This window comes from Tenrec ecaudatus, chromosome 2 (genome assembly GCF_050624435.1).
Source record: "Tenrec ecaudatus isolate mTenEca1 chromosome 2, mTenEca1.hap1, whole genome shotgun sequence".
NCBI lineage: Eukaryota > Metazoa > Chordata > Mammalia > Afrosoricida > Tenrecidae > Tenrec > Tenrec ecaudatus.
In genome coordinates this window covers 261,504,548-261,526,775 of record NC_134531.1, presented here as the reverse complement: position 1 = coordinate 261,526,775, position 22,228 = coordinate 261,504,548, and positions in this window count along the sequence as shown.

The window sequence follows — 22,228 nt, the reverse complement described above, 5'->3', positions numbered from 1 at the left end:
TGAGTTGTAGTAGTAAAGGTTCTTTGGTCAAAATATTGAATGGTCAAGGAAACATTAAAAGAAAATGTAAAGAATACAGAGTCCCTGTACCAATAAGAATAGGTCAACATTTAACAATTCCAACAAGTGGTATATAGCAAGAACCAGCGGTACTGAAGAACTCCAAGCTGCCCAGGCAGTATTAGGCAAAAACAAGGTTCTAGGAATTGATGAAATACCAACTGAAGTGTTTCAACAAGTTGATGAAGCCCTGGCAGTACTCAGTAGTCTATGCCAGAAAACTTGGAAGACAACTACTTGACCAACTGACTGTTATACCCAATCCATAAAAAGTTGACCAAATAGAATGCACAAATTATAAAACAGTATTATTAATATCACATGAAAGTAAATTGTTAAATCATTTTATTAGGGGCTCATACAACTCTTATCATAAGACATACATACATCAATTGTATAAAGCAGATTTGTACATTCATTGCCCTCATCATTCTCAGAACATTTGCTTTCCAACCAAGCCCCTGGCATCAGGTCCTCATTTTTTCCATTCCCTCCCCACTACCCCCTTCCTCATGAACCCTTGATAATTTATAAATTATTATTTTGTCATATCTTGCTCTGTCCCACGTCTCCCTTCACCCACTTTTCTGTTGTCTGTCCCCCAGGGAGGAGGTCACATGTAGATCCTTGAAATTGGTTTCCCCTTTCTAACCCACCCCTCCCTATGCCCTCCCAGTATTGCCACTCACACCACTGGTCCTGAAAGGATCATCCACCCTGGATTCCCTGTGTTTCCAGTTCCCATCTGTACCAGTGTACATCCTCTGGTCTAACGCGACTTGCAAGGTGGGATTTGGATCATGACAGTGGCGGTGGGGGGGAGGGGGAGGAGGAAGCATTTAGGAACTAGAAGAAAGTTGGAACTTCCATCGTTGCTACATCGCACCCTGACTGGCTCATCTCCTCCAAGACCCTTCTGTAAGGGCTTGTCCAGTGGCCTACAAATGGGCTTTGGGTCTCCACTCCACACTCCTCCCCTCATTCACTATGGTAAGATTTTTTGTTCTGATGATGCCTGATACTGATCCCTTTGACACCTCATGATTGTACAGGCTGGTATGCTTCTTCCATAGATGGCCGCTTGTTTACTTTCAAGCCTTTAAGACCCCAGATGCTATATCTTTTGATAGCTTTGCACCATCAGCTTTCTTCACCACATTTGGTTGTTCACCCTCTTTGTTTTCAGCGATTGTGTTGGGAAGGTGAACATAGAAGAAAGTATTCTTGCATTGAGGGAATACTTGAGTAGAGGTCCAATGTCCTTCTGCTCCCTATAAATATATGCACATAGATCTGTTTCCCCATCCTCTCATGTATAAATATATTTGCATATGTACATGTCTTTATCTAGACCTCTATAAATGCCCTTGAAAGTCAAAAGAAATAGAGGAAAGAGCTGGGAGGCAAGTAAAATTTCAATGAATATCATACAACAATTGCCGCAGTACATTTCCAGGGAGAGTCAGCCCTGATTCAGAAGATGTAGCACGAGGAATATCATTGATGATCTCCAATGGATCTTGGCTGAAAGCAGGACATAACAGAAACATGTTTCCTTTTGTTTTATTGACAATACAAAATCATTTGATGATGTGGATCCTAACCCAGTATCCATGTTTGTTGTTGTTACGTGCCATTGAGTCTGTTCTGACTCAGTGACTTTGTAGACAGCAGTGCAAAACACTGCGTGACCCTGCCCATCCTCACAACTTTTCCTTTACTGGACAGCATAACTGTGAGGACTGAGGTGCACCTGAGCCACACGCCATGGTATTTTCAATTGCCTCTTATGCATGTGAAGCTTGGGCTTTGAATAAGGAAAACCAAAGAATTGGTACATTTTTTTGCAACGAATATTGAAATTACCATGGACCCAAACAAAAACAAACAAACCTGTATTGGAAGAAGCACCACCAGATACTCCTTTGAAGAAAGGATAGTGAGACTTAGTCTCTTGTACTTTGAACATGTTATCAGGAAAGACCAGATCCTGGACGCAGACATGATACTTTGTAAAATAGAAGAACAACAAAACGAAGACTCTCAACCAGCTGGACTAACACAATGGCTACACCCATGCGCTCAAACGTAACAGCTGTGGGTACGCCTAAGACTGGGTGGTTTCGTTCTGTTGTTCTTAGGCTCACTGTGACTAAAGCCACCTCTGTCACAAACCACTGCCCCAGGGGAGTTGTGGTTTTAGTCTTTTTGAAAATTGCCACAATATTTGCCACATGACTGTTCCACTTTCTCTTACCACCAAGGGTCGATAAGGGTTCCTGTTCCTCCACAATTTTTTGCCAACATTTGTTGTTTTTTGTTTTGTTTTCAAGCTTAAGGCATTTGATATTGTAAGTTTGCTTTATATCTCTTTAATGGTATTAAAGTTTAATCTGTTCCTGTGTTTAGTGGCCCAATGAATGTCCTCTGTGGGGAAATGTCTTTTTGTCCTTGGCTCATTTGTTACTGGGTTATTGAGACTTTTGTCCTTAAGTTGTCAGTGTATATATATATTTGGGGCATTCTGTTTCTGATTGTGATATTCACTTTATTTTACTTTTATGAGAACATTTATTAAAGTCTTAAATGACACAAAGCTCTATTATCCATCTGAGGGCAATCATTACCACGAGGTCATAATGATGTCCAAGGTTAAGGTTCTGCTGATATCTAGAGCTTTAAGAGGAACAAAGAAAACTGTCACATATGCACATTAGTGCAAGAGCAAGACATCCTAGTTACAGTTGGGATGAACGGTGCTAGAATGTGGACCTGATTGGGATATGTATGTAAGTTGCTGCAGATACAAGAGTTTACATTAGTGATCTAGAGCAGTGGTTCTCAATCTTCCTAATGCCATGACCCTATGATAGAGTTCCTTATGTTGTGGTGACCCCCCAAAAATAAAATTATTTTCGTTTCTACTTGATAACTTTAATTTTGCTACTGTTATGAATCAGCCGACCCCTGTGAAAGGGTTATTCAACCCCCAAAGGGGTTGAGACCCACAGGTTGAGAACCACTGATCTAGAGGTTTCTGTAAGGCAGTTAGGGTTTACTCATGATATGAGACCCCATCAAGGACATACTCACACAAGTCCCATGGATGATCAAGTTGGTAGGAATAATGGGCATTACATTTCTAGTGGTATATGATTTATGAAGATAAACTGGAAGCATGTTTGTTTTGTTTTCTTATCCTTTTTTGGTGAAGTATTTTGAAGAATAAAAATGTTCAACTTTTCATTTTGCTTTGAATGCTTTTGTTATTAAATCATCCATTGTTAAAATATATGTCATAAAGCATTGTCCCCTGTATTTTCTTTTATTTTAGTTCACGTATTAAGATTCTGTTTCAGGATTCTCTAGAGAAGAAAAGCCAGTGAAACGTGTGTGTGTGTGTGTGTGTGTGTGTGTGTGTGTGTAGATAGATAGATGATAGATAGATAGGTAGATGATAGATAGATGATAGATAGATAGATAGACGGTTTTCGATGCCATCGTGCCAGTTCTGACCCACAATGACCCTCTGCACCACAGAGCTAAACACCACATGATCCCACACTGTCCTCCCACCTGTTCCCACATCCGGGCCCATTGCTGCATCAACTGTGTCAATCTACGTCATTGAGGGCTTTCCTGTTTTTGCTGTACCTCCACTTTACCAGGCATGATGCCCTTCTCCAGGGACTGGTCTCTCCTGATAATGTGTCCAAAGTATGTGAGACAAATCCTCGGCATCCTTGCTGCTGTATGAATCTGAAGAGGGCCCTGGCTAACATCTAACCGACGGACTTCAGTTGGACTGGGCTGGGATGGCTTCTTGATAGAAAATTACTTCTTGATATAAAGTTCTTTCTTATACATAAATCAGTGCCACTGTTTTGTTTCTTTAGAGAAGCCAGACTAACACACACTGCACAATCCAAAGAAAGGTGACACGACAGTATGCAGACATTAGTGTAAATTGTTGTTGAGATCACGTAAAAGCAAGAACTCAAACACTAAATTCACTGCCTTCTAGTTGATTCCTACCCAAAGGCCACCCTATGGGATAGAGTAGAAGTAAATGACCCTATGGCTTTCGGAGAATGTAACTCTTTAAGGGTGTAGAAAGTCCAGTCCATGTTTCCCCTGCAAAGGGAATGGTGGTTTTGAACAGCTGGTGTTGCAGCTAGCAGCTCAATGCACCACCGGTGCTCTTTTACCATTGCCTAGTTTAATGATAATGTTATTATTATTTATTATCTAAGATTATTATTAAAATTACCAGTCACTATGGATGCTATTTATATTTTCTCTCAAAAAGATGATAACGTCACCCCTAAAATGGAATAAGGATATATATAGACGTTAGCAAAATGGAATAAGGATATATATATATATATAGACGTTAGCTATATGAATGGATTTTGAGTCCTCACTTAACCATTGGCCCTCCCTATGAACAATTAGTTTTGGGATGCGGCCCTGCTCTGAAGGGATCATGGAAGACAAGGGTGCTGTAGCAAAGTGTGATGAAGAAATCAAAGCTTGCCAGGCTATCAGAAAGAATAGCATCTGGGATCTTAAAAGTTTGTCTTTAAACAAGCAGGCATCTAAATGCATTGTCAGTTAAGCCCCAAACCATTTGCCATGTCCCCACATGCATTAATCCTCCTTTGAATTCCCTCAGCCCATTGACTAGGGATGTGGATAGCGGTGCCCTCAGATGGAGTGATGCAGAAAGTCAATGAACATGGATATAGTTTGGTTAAATTTTGACATTGTATCTTTCCCTTTTGACCCATTTTTAACTTGGTCCAGTTTCTTCTTTCTTTTGAAGCTTTTATGTGTTTAATTTTATTATTGTTGGGTTCTTCTGTTTCTACTTTTTTTCTTGTTTGTTGGTTGTTTGAGGGGGCATGATTTTCTTTATTTAAAATTCAGGATAGGTAAATCATAGTGAGAGTATTTAGATTAATAGTGCTATGGCAGAGGAGGTTGAGGGAAATGGGGAGTTATGGTTTCTTAAACATTTGCTAATGTAAACATGTGCATATCAAATTATATTAGTGTAGAAAAGTGTGCAGTTTGCATCTAAAACTGTTAAACAGAATAAACATCACCTAACCGGCTCTTATAAATGTAAATATAGTTTCACATTAAGTTTTGAACTTCAAAGGTATTGAGACACAAGGCTCTAGGACATCATTAGTAAAGGAGATGGGTCTCAACTTCCAGTTGCTTCTGGTAATGCTTTTGTAGAATTTCAGCCTGGGTTGTTCTTTTATTTCTCCAGACTCATTTGTGCTGTAATGTCTGCCTGTATTCCTTTATGATATTGCTCTCTTTAAGACTATTCTGGGAACCCAAGAATTATTTTATTATGCTCACATTTGCTCCTTGAAATGCACAATGAATATATGACAAAATGAGGAGAAGCAAAAGAAAATTGCCTCTGGATTTTTATAAATCCAACTTGGCCAATATTTTTATCTTGAATCAGATTGAATATTTTCCAATAAAGAGATAATTTCAGGCACAATTGTCTAGCTCTGATTGAAAATGAATGCACATTATTAAACCACCATAATTTGAATTTAAAGTATAATTTATCGTGAATTGGAAGAATATCAACTGTATAATCCTTGTCATGAAATTAATTTCCCTATCCAAAGTCAGTCATGCTGGTATGCTGGTATATAACACATCCCAACTGTCTGCCCAGAGAATGAATGATCCTAGTGGTGAAGAGCCCTGCAATCGAAGCAGAAGGGTTTTAACATTTTGAAGAAGACATGTTCACACTGTCTTGTAAAGTCCCATCATATTCACCGCACTCATAAGAAAGTAACAGAATTCTTTAAAGCCTCTCAAAATACCTTTCTCACAGAGTGAGACATCTTGGGGTTTGGTCACCAAACACCCATTATTAAAATCTTGACTCAGTAGCTCTGAAATTTTTACCACTCCTTGCCCTTTATCTCCCATTATCATTGCAATGGAGTTCTTTGGAATTCTGTTGCTAATATTTTTCTTCCTCCTTGGAATACACTTACTTTAATTTCCAGTGATGGCCAAACACATTTCTCAAGCCCAGACCTGCCTTCTTAGCTCCAGATCCGCAAATGTATGGAGCCTCAAAAAGTTCATGGAAAAATAGAATGAAAAGATAATGGGGTTTTTCTACAACCTTTTTGTTGGCCCCATTTTTAATGGCCAGTATATCATTCTTATTCAATATGTACACGGGACTCACAATCTTGCAAAACAACATTCTCTGCTGCATTGCCATGTCTGTTCTCATGCCACAATTTTGAGTCTGTCTACCTCTAAATCCCTCACACCTGCTCCGGTACAGGTCAAGTCTAAATATCTATGGAACGCATCTGCTCACATACTACATAGTCTTTTTCCTTACCCCAGTCATTCTAGACAAGCGTCATGTTTTCAGTTACCTGATTTGATTTGACTTTATTCCTAGACCATTCTACTAGGTATAGATAGTATTTTCTAGAAAATTCCTTCCCTACCAATCTCCTTGGCTTCATTTCACCTACTTGATCTTAACGACAGGGCTAGTCTTTCTCGCACTTGCTATTTTTTCTGTTTTATTTTTCTGACCCAGCTGAGAATGTCTTCACTTGTTTGATCATTTATTTAGATTGATTCACCCAGATAATAAACATAGTATTTTTATTTCAAAGTCTGTTGTACTCTTAAATATATTTTCAAAACTCCTCTACCATGCAGCTTATAGCATATTCACAAATCCTAGGCACTAGGTCCTGCATGGTTATCTTTAAGAGCTTATGATTCTACCTTCCCTATGATGTGATGATGCTATCTTGTTTTAGAACATTTTCTTCATTTTTGAACTCGTTATTAACTTTCCATTCCCCTACCATAAAAGTAAGAAACTACTAACCAGTTCTTGTCTCTAGCCTATATTTTATACAAAGAAAACATACATCAAATTTTAAAAGACCCAACAATAATAACAAAATAAAATGCAGGAAAACTTCAATCTAAAAAAAAGAAGAGAATAAAAAAAAACAGACTCTAAAATGGGTCAAAAGGATGATCAACTGATAAGCTATTACATTTTAAACTAACTCTATCTGCCAGAATCAACTGGACAATGCTCTCAGTCTGATGGCCAGCCTATTCACATCCACAGTCAGTGATCGGAGGCGTTTCTTCAGAGGTTCAATCCACATGGACACCCTGCAAAGGGATTCGGGGCTTTCCCTGTCATCCACAGTCTTCTGCAAACTAGGTACTCAGAATTTAAGCTCTATTACTGTTCCCTCCTCCAATCTTGGACTTTATTATTTCAAGTCCTTGGATCATACAGGCTGTAGTTCTATGTACACTTAGCTGATACTTAACTTAGATGGCTGCTTCTTTTAAGACAAGCCTTTAAAACCCCAGATGTTATTTTATTTTATTTATTTGGGATTTAATACATATATTATATCATTCCAAATTTCAATCACATCAAGTAGATCATACAATTGATACTACAATCAGTTTCCAAAAATTCTTTTTCTACATGGACTCCATGACATCATCTCGCTTTTGCCCCACCTCCATCACTGAACCTCCCCCTGAACCCCTCATTCTACTTGCTGTTCCTCTAGGTTCCTCAATCCTAGGTTTCATATACCAACAATGGGAAAACATAGCACAGTTCCAAAAGGAACCGAAGCAAATGTTATTCTCTATAGTAGCCAAGCACCAGCTGATTTCTTCACTGTACTTTACTTCCTTATCTGTAAAAGGAATTTTAAAATTTATTGAAAGTAATCTAAATGAAACCTGGGTTTGTGGTAGTGAGAAGAGATTATGACTTCCTATTCATTTCTTATATAACTTCAGTGAATTCAGCATGAAGGCAATTATCAAATAAAGCCATGTCACAAGAACTATGTAATTGTTCTTAGATTAGGGCTACAGTCAAATTGAAGCTCAAAATCTATTCATATAATATTCTTATTGGAATATCCTTTTTTAAGTATTCAATTCTATTTATTTTTATTTATTTATTTATTTATTTTACATTTTATTAGGGGCTCATACAACTCTTATCACAATCCAGACATATACATATACATACATCAATTGTATAAAGCACATCCGTACATTCTTTGCCCTAATCATTTTCTTTTTTTTAAAATCTTTTTATTGGGGCTCATAAGGCTCTTATCACAATCTGTACACACATCAATTGAGCAAAGCACCCTTATACATTCATTGCACTCGTCACTCTCATAATTCACCTTCCACTTGGGTTCCTGGAATCAGCTCGGTTTCCCTTTTTTTCTCCCCATCCCCCTCCCTCCCCGATCCCACCCCTGGTCCCTTGATAGTTTATAAATAATTATTATATCTTATCTTACACTCCCCGGCGTCTCCCCTTTTTAATTATAAAAATAAGTCCCATGTTCTAATGTTGTAAGTAAGACGAAAAGGATAACGAAGTTTGCATCGTCAGAGATCCACCCAGACTGTAGAGTGCAGATGAGCTCACCACTTTCACGGAGTAAAGGCATGTGCAAACTCAGAGCCCCACCCAGCTCTGTGGACCTCCAGCACGTGTCCAAACTTGATTAAGCTAATCCTCATGAATGTCTGCTCATCCTAACTGCATTGGGGCTGGACAGTAAAGCCTTCAACCTCAGCCAACACCTTGTACTTGTGACCCTGGAAAGATAGCACTAGTCATTTCCCCTATTCTGCCTCTTGAACTTGCCTTTCTACCCAAGCTTAGTACCTGCTATATTAACACACATTTTTTCTGTTATAAATGTTTATTTATAAAATTCACATACAATAAGGTTGGCTTTTTCCTTGTGGTATAATTTTAAATATGTGAACACATACATAAAATCATATAAATACCGTCACAACCAGTATTCTGAACAGTTCTTCACTCCCGAACTTTCTCATACCATGCACTGCCAGTAACCTCTGAGCACTGCTGTTCTCTTTCAGAAAAGAGGAACAGTCAGATAGCATGTCAGTGTGTTAATGTGATTTCCTTAACTCATCATAAAAGTTTTAGATTCCTCCACATTGGTGTATATGTTAATACCTTGTCTCTTTTAATTACTGAGTAGCATATGGACACATTGTAGTTGGTGTATTCATTTGTCAGTGACAAAACTTTGGGGTTTTCCAGGTATTGGTAATGATAAGTCGAGTATCTATATACATCTGTGAATAGACTTTTTGTGTGATAAATAGTCTATTTTTTCTATTTAAAATTTACATTGTAAATTAGGTGAATATTTACATTTCAGATAATCAATTTTGTATCCAACAAGTTACTGTTTATCAAACCTCCCAATAGCTTGCCGTGGGTCCCCATCCATAGATTTTGCTTTTCCCTCTTCTAGAATAATAGTCTTTTCTTCCACCCAAGCAACCCCCTGCGTACGCTCTAGCCGATTGCTACCCTGCTAGCCTCCCCAGTAACTATCAAAGTTTATCCCTTGAAGGCTGAAAACCTTTGTTTTGATGTTTCCTTTATAACAATGGGCACATATATTTGGCCTTTGGGGATTGACTAACTTCACTCAGTATCATGTTCTCCAAGTCCATCTATGCTATGAGATGCTTCAGTTTCATCATCATTTTCTAACTATGCATAGAATTTCATTTTGACAGATGCTCCTTTATGTGTACCCAATGTTAAAATTTATTCTCATTCCATACTCCTCATGATGTCTTTTGTGAAAATCATTACCTAACCTTGGGGATGCTGAAGTAACGTGTATGTGGAGATTGTTTCGGTCCTTTCAGTGTCTGCAGTTGCTTTGTAACATTTATTTTAAATTGAAAGAGAAACAAAATGATGGAAAACAGTGGATTCTGAATGGATATGCATTTACAGCTTCCCTAGAAATAAACTAAGCCTAACATCTGTCATAAGAGTGATAAAGACATCCTTACCATAAAAATCAGGACTTATAATTATTTTCTTTGCAAATTTATGTTGCAAAAAATCACAGATGATTTTTCTATGAGAAACTATTACAACTCAGATTGTTGTTTATTTTCCTCCTTAACGTTCTTTCTTTGAGTTTAGGAAAGTTTGGCACAGAAACTTATCATAACGCTATCATTGCAGCACATTGGTCTCAAGCACATAAGTCCCTAAATCTAAAAGGATACTGTTGTCAGGTACCATCAACTTGCTTCTGAGTCATAGCAACAGATTGAAACACCAGCTCCTGAACCGTTCTCACAATTGTCGTTGTGCCAGAGCCCATGGTCTCAGCCAATGGGTCTGTCTATTTTATGGAGGGCCTTTCTCGGTTTCCCTGACCCTTGACTTTACCGAGTATGATGGCCTAATCCAGGACTGGTCTCCCCTAATACTATGGCCAAAGTACATGAGACAAGTCTTGCCATTCTTGCTTCTGCAGAACACGGTGGCTGTACTTTCTCTAAGACAGTTTTGTTGGTTCTTCTGCCAGAACATGGCACCTTCAATGCTCTGTGCCAACACCATAACTCCCATGCTTCCATTCTTCTCAAGTCTTCCCTACTCACTGTTTCACTCGCACTTGCAGTGCATTTGAGTCCATTGAAAATGCCAAGGCTTGATTAGGGTACGCCTTAGTCCTCAAGTGACATCCTTGCTCTTTAGCACTTTAATGAGGCCTGTGAAGCTGATTCATAACATTTCATTTGGTTTTTGTCTGCTGCTTCCATGAGCACTGTCAGCGGATCTAAGTAAAATCAAAATTTGACTTCAGTATTTTCTTTGTTTATCATGATGTTGTCTATTGCTTCAGTTGTGGGGAATCTTTGCTTTATATTGTTTTAATCCATACTGAATATGGCAGTGTTTACTCAATTTCGGACTGAAGAAGTTAGAAAATTCTTTAATTTCTCCATCATTAGTTTTAGTGGTTGTTGTTTAAATTCTAATCATAATTGTATTAACTGGACTTCCTTTTAGGTACGTGCCTATTATGCTATCACAGGCAGCATTATACTTCAAGATAGATCTAGAAATGTTCTTTATGATGATGAATGTGATTTTTTAAATTAATTTGTCATTCCTAGTATAGTAAAGTATATGATTATATTATTTGAAATGGTCAATGCCAGTATATTTCATCTCACTAATGCCTAGGATATCAATCATTGCAGTTCATTTTTGACAACTTCCAATTTTCCGAAATTCATACTTTGTATATTACACGGACCGATTATTGATGGGTGTTTCCAGCAGGTTCTTATGATTTTGAATTGTGCCCCATCAGCAAATGAAGGTCCCAAATCCTTTGTTCCATTCCTCTCAGAAAGATGAATTCTACTCTGAGTAGAGTAACTCTTCCCTTCCCATATTTGAGTGCCTTCCAATCTGAGGGCTTACCCTTCGAGCATGCTGTCAGATGATGTCCGGTTGCTATGCATAAGGTTTTCAGTAGGTCGTCCCTCGGGAAGGCATTGTCTCTTCCTTCTTCTATTTTCAGTCTGACAGCTCGGCTTAACTCTGCTCACTCCAATGATATTTGAAATCCTGGTAACATAGCTTCCAGCTCACAGCAACAGTCATGCAACCAAGTACAACAGACACCAAACAGACACAGCCAAAGAAAGGCCTGGCATTCTACTTCTGAAAAATCAGCCTTCCCCAAAACCCCATGGAGCACAGTTCTACTTGGTACACCTGAGGTCAGCATGCGTCAGAATTAAGTAGACAATAACTAACAAAGCCAACAAGTATTATTTCTACTGATTTCATGTGTATCTTCTGCTAGTACAAAAGTAATGTCTTGTCTGTAGTTGATAAGTTAATTTAGTGCAGGGGTGGGAAACTTTTGGCTGAAGGGCCAAGAAATTATCGATACCAACTAACATCACCTGCTTCACCAAAGAGAAAGCAGTTCTAGCCATCACATTAGCCATAACATTCAATGTGTGACCAAATATAATAGACAACTTTTTAAGTTGATAATTTTGTATGGCCCCTGAATTATAAGTATCCAAATGACTCTTGCAGCAGAAAGATGTCCCATGTCTGATTTAGTACATCTAGTTGATATAACCACCTTATATTTATGGTTAAGTTAATCCTGAATTGAAACTCATTCAGATAATAGTGCCGTAATACTGGCATGCATAATTATTGTCATTGATTTGGAAGCTACTTGGAATCTTGTTGTGGTGGTCAGCTGCCATCAGATCAGCTCCAACTCATCGTGAGCCTGTCTACATCACAAGAAAACACAGCCTCTTTCTGAGTCTAACCACCCTCCTGATTTTCCCTATGTTTTTGTCTAGTGTTGAAGTCACTGTGTCAGCCCTTCTCCTTGAGAGTCTTCCTCTTTTATACTGACCCTCTCCTCTAGGCCAGGTCAACTAGAGAAACAAATCCAGTGACACTCATATATGTGTAAGAAAGAGGTTTAAATCAAGAAGTAATGGTATATCAGGAAATCATCCCAACCCAGTCCAACTGGAGTCCATAATTCCGAAACTAGTCCAGAAGTCCCTCTTTAGACTTACACAATGACATTCAATGATCCAGAATGGAGGAAGATCACTGGCCAGTCGGTGCAAAGTCCTGGGGATTCAATGGCAGTAGCTGCATCTCCAGGGCTTACACGGGTCTCCATGAGGCTCCCAATAGGAAGGTGAAGGCGGATTTCCCAGGATTCTCCTTTTAAAAAGCCCACACCCACCAGGAGGTATCATCTGGCTGTGACCTAATTGAGAGGCTAGACTATCCACATCTTCATATGGGTCCATGTTGGCACAACAAACCTAACTATCACACCCTCTATTTTCCCGAGCATGATGTCCTTCTTCAGGGATTGGTCATTTATGAGAACATGTCAAAATTACAAAAGATCAAGTTTCACTCTTAAAGATCATTCCAGATTTACTTCTTCCAAGACAAATTCATTCATTTCCCAGCTAGCCATGATCTCCTCGGTATTCTTTGCCACAATCATCATTCAATTCATCAAGTGATCTCAAATCTTCCTATTCGTTCCCAGCTTTTGCATATATAGGATGTGATTTAAAATGCCCTGGCTTAGGTCAATAGATTGAGTCATTTCATCTTTGAGTAGCCCAGCATGTCTTGCCAGAAATAAAGTATTTGATAATTGCTAAATCAAATTTTGTATGAACCGCCACACAATGAAAATATACTGACTGAACTCTAACTTGCTTAAGGAAATGAACTTATAAGCTGTGTGTTCTTGGAGCAGCCAGGCATACTACTTGTGATTCTGCAGGGCTCGGTGAATTCAAAATAAGCTTCAAAGTGCGACATCCAAGATGGCAAACATATGAAAAGTATAGAGTTCCCACGGAAGAGCATTTTGATGTCTGCATCGGTGCTGCCTCTCTGTCACTGCATTTACACAGCCATGCAATGCTGAGTTTAACTTAATTCAGCAAGCCTGAACTGTGTCCAGATGCAAAGAAACAAAGGCTGGAGTGCAATTGGAATAAGCCCATTTCCCACACTGACTTCAAGCTTGGTCCGAACAAAACTGAAAGAAAGAAAAAACATGTTTCAGTGTATGTCTATTTTCATCCAGGTACCAAACTCATGAATAATTATAATGCTTTCTTTTAAATTGATAACTCATAACAAATCTAATAGATTCTAAGGCAAATTAAAAACAACAAAAAATAGAGGAATAGAGACACTAAGTTTTCCTTAAAAATGTGGTTCTCGAGGTTGCAAACTTTCATAGCCATTGGTAAAATCATACACTCAGCATTAAAGATTGCATGGAAAGTGTTAGAATGCCTTGCATTGATATAGCACTTTTCTGATAAATGTGCATTTTGATTATTAATTTGGATCTATTATTTTAGATTCAAAACATTTAATGAAACACGTGCATTTTTGAAGTGTAAAATGGAAAATTTTAACGATCTGATTTTCAAATCCAGTGTTCTGTGCTGGTTGAAAACAAAAAGCATACTTTTAACTTCCCAAACCATTGATATGAGGTCAGCTACCTAGATCCTCCAGCCTCTCGACTGGGCAAGCTGCAGCCATCTGCTTCCGTAGAGTTCCGGTCCTTGAAATGCTTTGGGAGTTCACTCTGTCCTCCAGGGTCACTGTGAGTCGGCATTGACTTGATGGCAGAGGGTGTGCCATTTCTAAGTACTAATGAGTGTTTTAAAATTATGCCAATGCATATGTATTGCATTGAAATAGTGAACTGTCTTTTTCATTGCTCTTTGAGGCATAACAAACAGTTTTTAAAAGAAAACATTTAATTGACTTAGGTATGTTTTCACTGTACTTTCTTGGAAGTCTAGTGTCAGGGTACCTAGTGGAGCATCTGCATCCAGACATACTTCTGGCTTTGACATTTTCCCTCCTTTATCTAGGAATTAGCTATTAGTTCCTACCTTAATTTAAAAAACTAATTTGTGGGTACATTTTGTATAAAGCATTTTATCATAGTAGATGTAAGATGTATACAGTTTTATTAAGTACCAGATTTGCAATCAGAGCAGGATATTGAATCTATGTCGATCACAGTTCAACCATTTTATCCCCCATAAGAACATGGCTTGACTATTTGAAATTTCATTTTTAAAAACCTCTAGACTTCTTATTAATAAGTGAGAAATAATAAATATTTCTAATAAATCATAATAACCTTAGAAAACAATGCTGAAGTGATTTACTTTGACTTAATGTAAAATACTCTTACCAATTAAGAATGCAGTTTATCTGAATTTTGCATTTTGCTTATTGACAAACATATTGAGAAAAGGTACTCCCATTGATTCTTCCAGGAATCTGCTTTACCTCTTCAGAAGAGCATTTTACACCATCTTTGACAGCATTAAATTCTTTAGACTGTAACCCAAATAATTAAGCTATTATATAAATTTCTGAGGTTTATAATGAATTTAACGCTGGAAGTGACAAATTCCTTTAATCCTAAATTGGAAGACCAGAACAACAAGTTTGCAACATTTCTTCTGCGCATTAGCCATTCTTACCTTCGAACAGACTAGCAATCATTACTAACTTACCTAAACAGCTAAGCAAATATTTCTCTGGCCTAATATAATTAGCAATATTCAATAAGCCTTATATGCTTTATTATACCAGATTTACATCTCTCTTGCTGAAGTTTAAAGCCAGGAGAATTCATATACATATTACAGAACACAAAAATAGCTCTTTCCTGTTGAACCGTGAAAATTAGAGATTCTTTTCCATAGATATTCTATTTAGATAAAATTGCATTTTCCTAAGCTTTGATGACATTCATTTTTATTTACCTAATTTTTGTGAGGTATACTATTTTAAAGGATCTTTGGTGGCACACTGGTTAAAGCATTTGGCTGCTAAGTAGAAGAAGGTCCCCCACTGCTTCATGGGAGAAAGATGTAGCAGTCAGCTTCAGTAAAGATTTACTCCTGTGGAGCCAAATAGTGTACTTCTACTGTCTTATGTGATCGTTACGAGTCAGAATCAATTTCATGGCAAAGAGTTGTTTTGGTTCATTTTATTTTGGTATACTTATTTGAATTACTTTTAGGTGAATGTTCTAGAAATTACATTCATAACATTTTACACTGTGATTAATGTTTTACCGCTTTCCATAAAATATAAAAATTTTGTTATGGATTAAATTGTGTCCCATGAAAGATATATTGAAATCCTTGTTTATTACCTGTGAATGTTACTTTTTTGGGTTTCATTGGAGATGTTAGATGTTAGTTTAACGCAATCACATTACAATGGAGAGACCCCTTGTTCTTGTTCCTTTTAAGTGAGGTCTAGGAAGTTATACACGGGAATATGATAGACACCATGAAACAAAAGAGGCAGATGTGGCTATAACCAGCAACACAAGTCAAGGATTCCTCATGGCCACTAGAAATGAGGCCAGAGGAACGTAACAGCTCCTCAAAACCATCAAGAGAAATCACCATTACTGTTACCCCAATTTGGACTTTCGGACATCAGAGCTACAAGAAAGTAAATGTATGTTCCTTTAACCATCTATCTCCCTTGTAGTGGTTTATTATGACAGCCTGGGAAAGTCAGATATCACATAACTACATAGGTCCATTTACAACCATATCATTTATGCTATTTTAATGGATTGAATCAATATGTTATAAACCCCATAATGCAGAATCATGATTTCCCTTTAAACATTCCCTTGCATTTACTCACTTAATTTCTGACCTGCATTATTCCTTCCTGAATATTCAAGTTTCCATCAGATACCATTTGGCAGAAGAGCATTTGGCATTTTTCGGTGGTGCAAGTCGGATTGTGATCACTGTTTTTGGTGTCCTTTTATTGGAAAATACCTTTAATTTGTCTTCATCCATGAATATTTTCTCTAGGTAGTGAATATTTGGCAGACAGGAACCTTTTTCCCCTACCACTTTACAAATATAGTTATAGTATCTTCTGGTTTCCATTATCACTGACATGAAAAATATACAGTCAGTGGAATTGCTATTCTTCTATGTGTAATGTGTCACTTTCCTCTGGGTGTTTCTGAGACTTTTCCATGTATCTTTGCTTTGCAGCCCTTTGACTATGATGGATCTGGTGTAAATTATTTTGCAATTATCCTGCCTGGAATTTCTCAGAAATGCTTGAATCTCTACATTTATGCTTTCTCTCGAATCAAGTTAATTTTCACCATTATTTCATTAAAATCTTTATAAAAATCTTAGCAAATAAATTATCTGCTCCAAAAATGTTGGCATAGAATGACAGTTTTATACAGTCTTACTCAAAAAAGGATAAAATAGGTGGGGGAAGAGGAATTACCAAGTCTTAAACAATTTTCAAATCCAATGGGAAAACTCAATTTTCTATTTTTTAAGGCCTGGGAATATTTCTCTGTGATTCAAGAGTCCAACTTTTTGAATAATGGCGGCTCTGTCTTCTAATTCACTCTTGTTTTTTTTTAAAAGGCAAGATGGCATATGTTTGTAACGGAGTAGTGTTAGCGGACTTTTTTTCCCCTATAGATTTTTAAACCAGCCTTCTTTTACCCACTTGCTCCCATCCTTCTCTGTCCAATTTAAGAGGATTTCTGCTGGTAAAATAAAATAAATTCTCAAGAACCTTGCTGGTCTCCTAGTGTGTCATTGGTGATTCACTCCATTAAATAAGAAGGTGTTCCACTAGATAATCCTGTCTCTACTTTTAGCTTCACCTAAAATGACTGCGAATTGCATGCTTAATCTTTTCAGAGATCCTTTTTATGTCGCTATTTGAAAATTTTCACAATTAATAAGTCCTAGCTCATTTATGCTGAACAGCTCTTCCATCATTTCATCTCTTTGCTCAAATCTTACTATAAACACCAAGAAGAAATGAACTTGAGTGTAAATCTCAACTACATCCAAGTCCATTGCTTACAAACTCTATTTTAACATATAACTATAGAATATGGTTCTGCCTAGTTTCTGCCGCTATATAACAAAGCACTTTGTTTCCAGTTCCCAGTGCCCTACTTCTTGTTGATTGTTGAGCTCTCATGAACTCCCATAGTGTGATTATGCCTAGTAATAATCTTCCGGAGACCATAGAGACTTTTATGATCATAGAATTCGAAAGAATTCTTCCAGTAATGAGCGTCGCTCACTTCCAAGGTCACCCCTATGCTTCATCGCCTTTATTGCAGATCCACCCTACTTCTGTCCCCACACTCTGGATAAGCATCCTGTGTCTGTCTGAATGTGGTGGCTTCAAACAATACAAGGGCAGTCTCTTACAGGTCTGGATTCGGGAGTCTTAAATGGATCTCACGAAGCTAAAATTTTGGTGTCGACAAGATTTTCTGGAGGCTCTGAGGGAAAATTCATTTTGTAACCTTCCATAATTTCTGGACACTACCCACATCTCGTGGCTTGTGGTCTCCAAAAGCAATGAATGCCTTTCTGTGTCTCCGATCACATCAGCCCAACACCTTTTCTTCTGTCTTTCTCCTTCTCATTTAGGATTCTTGGATATCATTTTTGACCACCTATAAAATCCAAGATAACATCCCCTTTTTTTTAAGGTCAGCTAATTAGTAGTCTAATATAGTCACAGGTTTCAGGGATTAGACCATGGAACTCTTTGGGCGGCAAATATTCTGCCCACACAACTAACTTGAGCTGCAAAGTTTGTATCTCTTCTCACGGTGACAGCCAAAATCTGTTTGTTTTTTGTGTATTTGTTTGTTTGTTTATTTGTTTTAGCCTACCAGGAGTCTTATTTACATATGTTTTCTTCCGGGGGCAGTTTAAGAGTCAAATAGAATTTATACATGAAATTTGTAACTCTCTCTAGGATATAAAGTTGAATCCTTTGTAGAAACCCTCTGACATTATTCAGCAACTTAGTTGCCCCAAACTCTGCATTCAGGTTCTGCAAGTCACTAAGTTGTACATCTTGTAAGGTCTCCTTAACTTTTTTTGTAAATTCTAATTTAGTAGGAGAGTTTAAAAAAAGATTCATTTCAATGTGCAGTAAAAAAATTGGAAAATGTATTACTTTTATGTTCTCTAAGAAATCGGTTGTTTTTTACTTAGATAGTAAAAATTCTTACCAATGGGAGAACAAAAAAATCATTTTGGGACAGTTCTACATTGGTTGTTTTGCTGTAAGCATTAAAAAATAAGCATAAGAAAAATCATAAATATTTTGAATAAAAGACAACTAGTTGTATGTGTTAATCAGGATAGACTAGAGAAACCAATCCATAGAAACTCATATGTATATAAGAAAGTGGTTTATATACAAGAGCAGTTAAATATTGAGAAAGCATCCCAGCCCAGTCCAGATCAAGTCCACAAGTCCTATATTGCCCATATGTCTGATACCAATCTATAGAGTCCTCTTCAAACTCACAAAACACATGTAATGACGCTGAATACAGGAAAATCACAGGCAGTGAGTAGAAAGTCTTTGGATCCAGTGGCAGTGTACGCATCTCAACGCTGCCTCAGAGATCTCCACACGGGTCCTCAACACCCAGGGCTGCATCAGGATAGGTCCAGGTGGCTTCTCCTTAGGGATGTTTTACAGGAAGTCCCGTAAGGTGACCAGATTTTAACATTGGTAAAGCGGGACACCAGCGGAACACCATTGATAAAACTCATATCCTGGCAAAATAGCCACATGGCAGCCGAAAACTATACCCTAGCTTATAGTGCATTCTTTCCAAAAATCAGGCCTTTTTAAAAATGCTACAGGATGAGGGACAAATTGTTAAAAATCGGGACTGTCCTGCCAAAAGCGGGACTTCAAGGCCCTTGTGTCTTGTAAATAGAGAGTCTCCAAGGAAGTGAGCGGAGAGAGAGACGTGTCTTCATCTACAAGGAGGAAATACAGGAATTCTCCAGAATTCTCGGGAGAAGGCCACGCCCACACAGAGGCCTCATTGGCTGTGATCTGATTGACAGGCTAGACTCCACCCTATGCTCTTAATCCTCAAATTGACAAATGTAACTACCACATTGTACAATACTATTGAGCATACAAAAACTCATCTTCATCTACATCACAGGGTATCAATTTAAAGGCCCCAGTGGAAAATATGAAGGCCTTCAATAAGATGAATTGACACATCCTTACTATTATGTGTAATAATAGACTCAAACATAAAAACAGTTGTGAAGATGACTCAGGACTGGGGTATGTTTTGTTCCCTTATATGGAAGATCACAGTGAGTCTGAATCGAATCAATGACTTCTAACAACACGAGCTTTTCCTTTGAAGGAAATTGACCTAGAGGCTAGCATCAGAAAGCATGGTGCTTCTTAGTGTGATTATGGTCTCTGATTATAATGTTTCTGTCCCACGCCTGCTGTCACATAATTATTTTTTAAGCATCTAGGTTATTTTTGTTTTAATTAAAAATATGCACTTGATTTTTTTCTATTATTCAGAATGTTTTCTCCTGTCAAAAGTATGGGCAAATCATTTGTGTTATGGTATAAGAGGCTACTTAAGTACACATGTGATTATGTGTAGTTGTGCATGTGGTTTCAGGGAGCAGAATTAGTAAGGTGAAATGAGGGGAACATAGTATCATTTGTCTTTGTTTCTTTACTTCTACCCTGATTAGTGTTTCTGTAAATGATGTCACTGAAGTAGAAGTGAACATTTACTTAGTCAATTGAGTGTATAACAAAATATTGATACGATATGATTGTCACATGAAGTTGAACTTATTCCTAAGAGGTATGTGAATAGAGGCTATCACAACAACAAACACACACAGACACTCACACACCGTGCAGCTGTAATGCCTACTTGTAACGTGTCAAAGCATTTTTGAAAGACAAGATGAGTACGTTTCCAAACTCTTCCATAGGAAATCTCCTTTTGCTCATGAGAACACACTACAGCACATCTTCTACGTGAGCCAGTCATGCTGCCTTAAAGTACTTTGGTACTTTTTCTTTTGCTAAGAATGTGCGAGTTCTTAGCGAGCCCACAGGTACCATGGTTTCTAATGTCTCGTTGTGTATTGAAATGGGTCCCTCTCGTTCTCCTTCGCTTGCTCACCCTCGTGCCTTCTGTTTCTACTGCCATCCCTAATGTTCATTCTCTCTTTCCCACACTCACCATGAAATCTGGAGAATATTAAAATGAAGGAGAGGAGGAATTGGCACGCTGATATTTTACTCGGTGTTTCACAGGACAAAATCATTTAAAGAAGCAAAAATCACAAGTTTTATCCCTTAAATTTTCAAACTAAGATAGATGTGCAAGGAAGATGAGTTGCAGCTTCTCTCTCTCTGAGTAACCAGAAACCAAACTCCACTTCACTGCCACAGGGTCAGTGCTGGCCCATCCTCACCTGATGGGTAGGCGCTTCCAAGATTCAAGTGAAAATCCCATGTTGCTCCCTCATGGCGGCAGCTGGTTTCAAACTGCTAACCTTGAGGGTTGCTGCCTAACTCATCACCACTACACCATCAGGTCTCCTCTTTAGAGTAACTAGTGTATATGAGTTTGTTTGTATCTTTTCCCTCAAGTAATATGTACTTCTCACTATAGAAAGTTGAGTATATACTACCCAATAAAAATCTGATAATTATTCTGTGCAACTAGAGGTTGTCTTGCTTAAGTGATAAGAAATTTTACTGTACTCATATTACTACAGATATTCTAACTCTGCTTCAATGGAATAAATCACAGTGTGATTGAAAGTTAAAATGATACCACTTAACATACAAATATGGTCCTTTATCTATATCTTTATAAGAAAAAAATTCTCCCTATCTAGGTTTTATCTCGTAGCTTGCATTGTTTGTGTCTAAAACATTAATTAAAGACTCATATTTAAATAAAGGTTCCGCTGCATAGAGGGAATAAACTAAGTACAGATTATTTTGTTGTTTCAATATCTGATTTGCCTTATCAATTTCATTAGGTCTCTATCCCCTTGGTTTTCCCTCTTGGTGTTTCTTATTGCACTGCTAACATTTCTCGCTCTCCTTTACCCAGGCAAGATTAGGCAGCCCAACCTATATATATATATATATATATACACAACTTCTGATACTCTTTTGGAGATGATTTTGTTGCTATGTTGGTATTCAGCTTGGAAGTTTTTAACACTTGTTAAACTCATTATGACTTCGAGAACTTTTTTTTAGTAATTGAGTACACTAGGTTTACTCAGATTTAAATGCATCATCCCTCTGTATCCACGAGGATTTGGTTCCAGAACTTTCACAAATATCAAATTCTGCAGATGCCCAAGCCTTTATGGAAAACAGCATCGTATTCGCATATAACCTGCACACAACCTCCTGTAAGTGTTACATCATTTCTACATTACTTCTACATTACTTTGAATAATTAATACAATGTAAGTATATTTAATTGATGTGCAATTAAAACCTTCCACTTTCTCTTTGCCTTTGAGGCATAGCTCTGACCACTTAATTAATTGCCTTTTTGGGGGGCGGGGGGACTATTTTAAATCTGAAGTTAGTTAGTTGGATCTGCAGAGGTCTGTTCATAATTCATAAAAATATCAAAGGTAATATTATCTGTTAGTTTGTCATATTGTGGTGGCTTTTGGGTTGCTGGGAGGCCATGTTGCTGGTTTTTAAAATACAAGCAGTTTTTCGAAGTTAACAGGTTTCAGAAGAGCTTCCAGATGAAGAATAGACCATGAAGAATAAATAGACTGTCTC